Source organism: Acomys minous (assembly GCF_964271855.1).
Source record: "Acomys minous genome assembly, chromosome: 3".
Lineage (NCBI taxonomy): Eukaryota > Metazoa > Chordata > Mammalia > Rodentia > Muridae > Acomys > Acomys minous.
Genome location: NC_140485.1, coordinates 104,955,251 through 104,961,027, shown reverse-complemented (window position 1 = coordinate 104,961,027; position 5,777 = coordinate 104,955,251). Strand labels below are relative to the sequence as shown.

At 38.4% G+C, this 5,777-nt stretch overlaps 1 long non-coding RNA gene across 2 annotated transcripts; it reads left to right on the top strand.

The window, feature by feature from the left end:
* Nucleotides 1-485: 485 nt before the first annotated feature.
* LOC311594033 lies at nt 486-5,342 on the top strand. 2 transcript variants are annotated; one of them, XR_014777916.1, is made up of 5 exons: nt 486-635; nt 1,558-1,672; nt 2,434-2,550; nt 3,832-3,943; nt 4,798-5,342. It is a non-coding gene; the product is annotated as an uncharacterized lncRNA (long non-coding RNA). The 2 variants fall into 2 exon arrangements; XR_014777915.1 differs by lacking the exon at nt 2,434-2,550.
* The last annotated feature ends 435 nt before the right edge of the window (nt 5,343-5,777 follow it).

Below are 5,777 nucleotides of genomic sequence, written 5' to 3'. Positions count from 1 at the left end.
ACAACATTCTGATGAAGCAATCACTTGGGAAACAAGGAAGTTGTTGCTGTTGTGGCCAGGGACACGTTAGCTACTAGTGTGAGCTGGACCCTGGGATTTTGGTGAAGAATCATACAACTTCTCAACCTGTTTTCTAGAGTATGACCACAGTTGCATGATGTCCCTTATTGTTTTCCTCTGCTTACTTGTAATCAAGCCGTTCACAATGTCTTAACCTGATTCCAAACTCTTAGCATCAAAGGGGGCTGGGAAATACAGTGAATTTGTATGTGTAGGGGGTGGGTGTTAGTTCCTAGCTATGCAGCCTCTACAGGACAAGAAAGTTAATCAAAAGTAAATAGAAAGAAGAGGTTTAAGCCCCAAGTATTAACCATAACCACTATCCACTGGGGTTGATGTTATTGTTGTGTCATAAAGACGATGAGATTCAAACATTCTAAGGGACTTGTACAAGATCTGATGTTGTGTCGACTGAGTGACCAGGAACAGAACATAGAAGTTACGGTGCCAACAGAGGACCCAGCTGAATGTAATACTCAGAGAAGAAACAACTGATAACCCCCAGTTAGGGGAATTACCATGTCCTAGGCTTGATTTGCTCATCCATCACGCTATTATTATACTTCAAAGAGAAGGTCAGCTCCAGAGAATCTGTGTGTGTGGTAATCCTTCTCAATGGATGTTAAGCAGCTGACAGGATTTAAGGAAAAATGAAGCAAGCTTACAACTTAAAACTTTTAAGTTTTTGTCTTTCTTAAAAATGTACAGCCATCAAAGAGGAAACGCCAGCTGCAGAAGCAAAATTAATGGCCTTCCTTCTTATCCCCAGTCCCTTCCTCCCAAAATCATTTTTAAAGATTTATAAAATGTCAAAGAAAAAAAAAAAAGAAAAACTTATTAATGTTATCTGAATCAAATTAAGAATTGCTATCTGAGCCAAGCGTAATATATGAAAGTAATTTAAATAAATACCAATGCAATTATCTATTAAGCAGATACTGACCTGACAGATTTCACTATGGAGCTACCTAATAGAATTTGGCTTCCTTATCAGCTTCCCACTATATCTCTTTTTTTTTTTTTTTAGGTAATTGGTTCTTTTTATTGAAAAAATATGAATTGTTTCCTAGGCCTTCACATGTGGATCTTAATCAACTGTGGCATTCTAAGCTAATTTTGAGCATCATCCAACTATTCCAAATTCACGACCACCCCCACACAGACTGGCTTTACTACCACTTTCCCCATCTCCAAAGTAGCACTCAGTACTAATTTTTGCAGCTACCTCTTTAAGGGGAAGAATTTTGGAAGAAACCTCCTGATGATATTTATAACAAATCTTCCCTAACTTTCTTTTAAGCAAGAAAGTGAAATCCATTTAAGACAATGCTTTAAAGAAACAATGTTACCTGGCCTCAGAATCAAACTTTGTGTTTACTAGGGATGAAGTCAGAAGTTAGCGGGGCCTGGGTGTGGGGTGACGATGATAAATCAGTCCGTTCTGGGAAGGAAAATGATAAAACCTACCCTGCCAAGTTCAGCCTTTCTACCTTACAGGGGAGGGTCCTCGGTGCTTCTCTAAAGGAACAAGATGGTTAGGAAGAACGAAGAATGACAGGATGCTGCACTTCCTGAATCTTGTGTATGTCAGACACCACAGCAGATGCTTCAGGTGAAATTATCTCTCCAGTCTTCAGAACATCGCTGATGATGAAACACCCAATGGAAACCAACATTAGGGAGAAAGAGTTTATTTTGGCTCATGGTTTCTAGAAGTTTCAGGCCAAGGCAACAACAAAAGTGTGGTCAGAGACTTCCTCATATGGTGCCTGATGAGGAACCAGAAAGAGTGGCCAGAACCAGAGACAGACAGATGTTTAAAAGGCCTACACTTATTGGGCTGCTTCTGAGAGGGAGACCAGCCACCTTAAGAATCCACAGCCTTCAAAATGGAATCACACACAAGATAGGGGTACAAGCAATCAAAACATTAACTTATATTCAAGCCATGACAATTACTATAAGCATTAGTAAGTCTATATCACAGAAAAGTAAGCCTCACAGGAGATAAAGATATGTTCAGTAGATTCCACCTTTCAAGAGGTTAACTAGCCTCTAAGCTTGCATGTCTTCTCCCACAACATAGCAGTGAGAAACACATTAACTCTTGTACAGACCCCTTTCTATTTAAAGCAGCCACACCAATAGAGATACTTCGAGGCAAGCAATGGGGACTGACACAAGAGGCAAATCGTGCCACCGCGTAAAAATGCAAGCCCGCAGAAAGAACCTTGCAATCTCACTGGATGTCTACAGCAATCAATGTAAAGGTTATTCAAGTTCAGTAAACTTGCCTCTGGCAAAATACAGCTAAATTTGTTCTATTTATGGGACATGAAAAGACACTAAAGATTCTTGTTTTCTCATTTTCAGAACTATCATGAGTTTAAATGTTCATTCTCATGGAATTAATAGATGCATTTAAAAAGAGACACATACCTATGACTGGGCAGTCACAGTTGCAGTAACAGTCACGACCTCTCCATGCCTGTATGTATGATTAATGTTTTCAATATAGACTGGTCCCTCTTATACACAGGGCACTTTCTAAAACCCTCCTCCCAATGCCAAAAACCTTTAGATAATATAAAATCTATATATACTGTATATGTCCTATATATACATATTAACCTGAAGTTTAATTTATAAATTATCTTAAATTACTAAAAAGAGAGAAAGAGAGAGAATAAAGTAATGGATGCTCTGTAATAAAAGATAGTGAATCTGGTCTGTCTCTTTCAAAAAATATCTTATTAAATGTGCTCATCCTTCTTGTTGTGATGTGAGATTAATCCTTCACAATAATATGAAGAGATATGAAGGTCACAGGCACAGTGATGCAAGATTAGACTGTGATTGACCTTATGACATGGTTTGAGAGGTTTTTGAACTGTGATGATGTAGTCATATTGTGTCATATTTTCAACTTCCATGTACTACAGAAATTACATGTTTTACATTGGACTGTTCTTCCTTCATCATTTTCTACATGCATTTGCTAATTTCCCTGTTGTTTCTTTTGCACCATTTCATACACTTTAAATATATTTTGCTTTCTTTTTTTGCTATAGTATTTTTTTTTGCTATTTTTTCAATAGTAACATCTTTTGAATAGTAGGACTTTTATTTTTTCATTTCATCACACATTATTTCCTTTATACCATTCCCCCAAATGTCTGCCAGTTACTGTAACTCACACATCCAAAATCAGATGTGATGTGTGAAGTATTGTAACTGAATTGTGTGAGAAGAAATGCTCAGGACTGATTATTCTTCATCTTGGTCCTCAAAAAAACATTCCACTTTTCTCCTGCCACATCACATTAGAAATTAATTTTGCTTCCAAGCAATGCTCACCTTAATTTTCTTCTGGTTCACTACTCTAACAGGTTATCTTGGTGGAGCCTCAGATGGACTAGCAACATTCTCTCTAGAGAAATTCCCACACTACAAGTACATATAATCACCATCATTGTCAGGATTCTTCAAGACACATAAATAGGTTCTAGCCAGATCAACTGATTTTCCTGGGCATTATGAGCTTCCTAAAAACGAATTTAAAATATAGTTGGGTGGGGTATGGTTTAGAAATAGTTAGCTAGACTGATGCAATAATCCTGAAAAGAGTACATTTTCCATCAAAAGCAATAAGAAAAGGGAAGAGTACTTTTGAATACAGATGCTCTCTTTGAAGTTGCTCTTATTATATGGACAGCTCTTGCCACCTCCAAAAACCCTGTTATTTTCACTGCTGTCTTTCATTCTCCCCAGACACAGACCCAACTTCGGTTTTATACTGCAAAGTCTAGCCATTCAAGCTGTACCAACTGAGCTAATGGACAAGCCGCAGGAAATCAGAAAGAGGATAAAGAGAAAACTCAAGGTTTGTTGTTAGCTTAGCCATATCTTTACCCATGCTGGGATTTTACCAGCTGATGTTTCCCCCTCTACTTTCAGTCCTTATCAGGTCTCTTCTTCAAGCCTTTCTCTCGCATAGGTCTTTGTGAACTCTTGCTATGATTCATGTTCAAAGACAGTAGCACCTCCTATAGTTGCCAGTCACTGGAGCCTCAACTTTGCTTGTCTGCTGTCTGACCATACGTGTCCTAAATAGCATTTTTGTTCTAGTCTCCCAAGAGTGGTTTCAATACACCTCAGGGTCTTTTGGTGATGCAGACATTGGTGTCAGGAGTATTGTCAAGAAACAACCTAGTATGAATTTCACATATATACTATATTATAGCCTACAGGGGACTTCCCAGCCCCACAGTATGGGAAAAGGTTAGTTAACAGTATGGAACAAGGAATTATGCACTAGACCAGCAGGTCATTTTCCAGTGACAGGGTCCTGATTGAGAGTTGTGAGAGGATACAAAAGATAGAGAGGATAGAAATAAAGACGATAAAAAAAAAATCCAGGGTTTGGAGGTCTTGAATAAATTTTATCTTAGCCAAGCAAATTAATTTGAAAGTACCATATCTTATATAATATTTACAGGGGGGGGGGAATGACCAAGATCAGAGAGAATTAAGTCAGACAGTGTTAGCAAAGAGAATACACAGACACAGCTGCCCTAGGAAACATTACCACAGCCAATAGGAGGAGTTGGGATTCCAGAAGCAGTAACTTAGACTTCCCTGTGTGGCATTGGCTCCAGCATCAAACTGGTTTTTCCAAGTCTGTTTGTTCCTAGGTTGAGATCTCTGAAAACATTTTGGGTCTTTCTGGTTCCACAGAGCTTTGGGAGATGGTATGTCTGTATCGTACTACTGTAAAGGTGCTGATGATTGCCGGCTGCTTCTCATCATATTGAAGAATTTATCAAAATACAATTTTAATCCTCACACCTTCAAATTTCAACTCAAGGAAGAGAGAAGAATGAATTAGCTCTATGTGTAAGTCTTGACTCATATAATTCCGGAACACAGCTGGTAATCAAGTTTCAATGCCAGTCTATACATGGATGTAGCCAGCTCTGGTTCATCAGGTCCATAGCCCATTTCCGACAAAAAGCAACCTGCTTAATGGACTAGGCTTTCCCACATTAATTACTAATTATGAAAATTCTCACAAACATTCACTCAGGACAGTATGATGAAGAGATCATCACAACTAAGGTTCTATCTTCTCAAATGACTCCAGCCCATGTCAACTTGACAGTAAACTAACAGCACAGGCCCCGGATGTTTACAGTAGAGATGCTATGGCACTATTGTTATGAGTAGTCCTACGATACTCAAGATGAGGAGCTTAACTTAAATGTACAAATTCTATTATATCTTCCTTGCAGGTGAAAAAAAATCCCTCTAGCCTGTTAGCAAAAATAAAACATTAAAAATTAAAAATACTCTCAGTTTCTTTATTCACATCGCTCTATGGAGGATATCCTCATTCTTCCCAAGAGTGACCCCCAACCAGCATTTAGTGATTTCATGGCCAAAAGGAGAATTTCCAGCTATCTTCAAGTATAGATAGGACCGATATCAAAGAAGTGACAAGACAGTGGCTATTTTCATCAGTAGACAGAGCAGAAGAATTGTGTTTAGTGACAGGTTTAAAGAGGTTGAATCAAGGATATTAGAACCGAGATCACTTCAAGGAGAATTTATCAATAAGGCAAAGCTCACTGGAAATCTAGTTCTTGGGATAGCTCCAACAACTTTTTGGAACCTGGGCTCACCTGTGACCTTATACCTACAGTATAAGTTGAGATGTC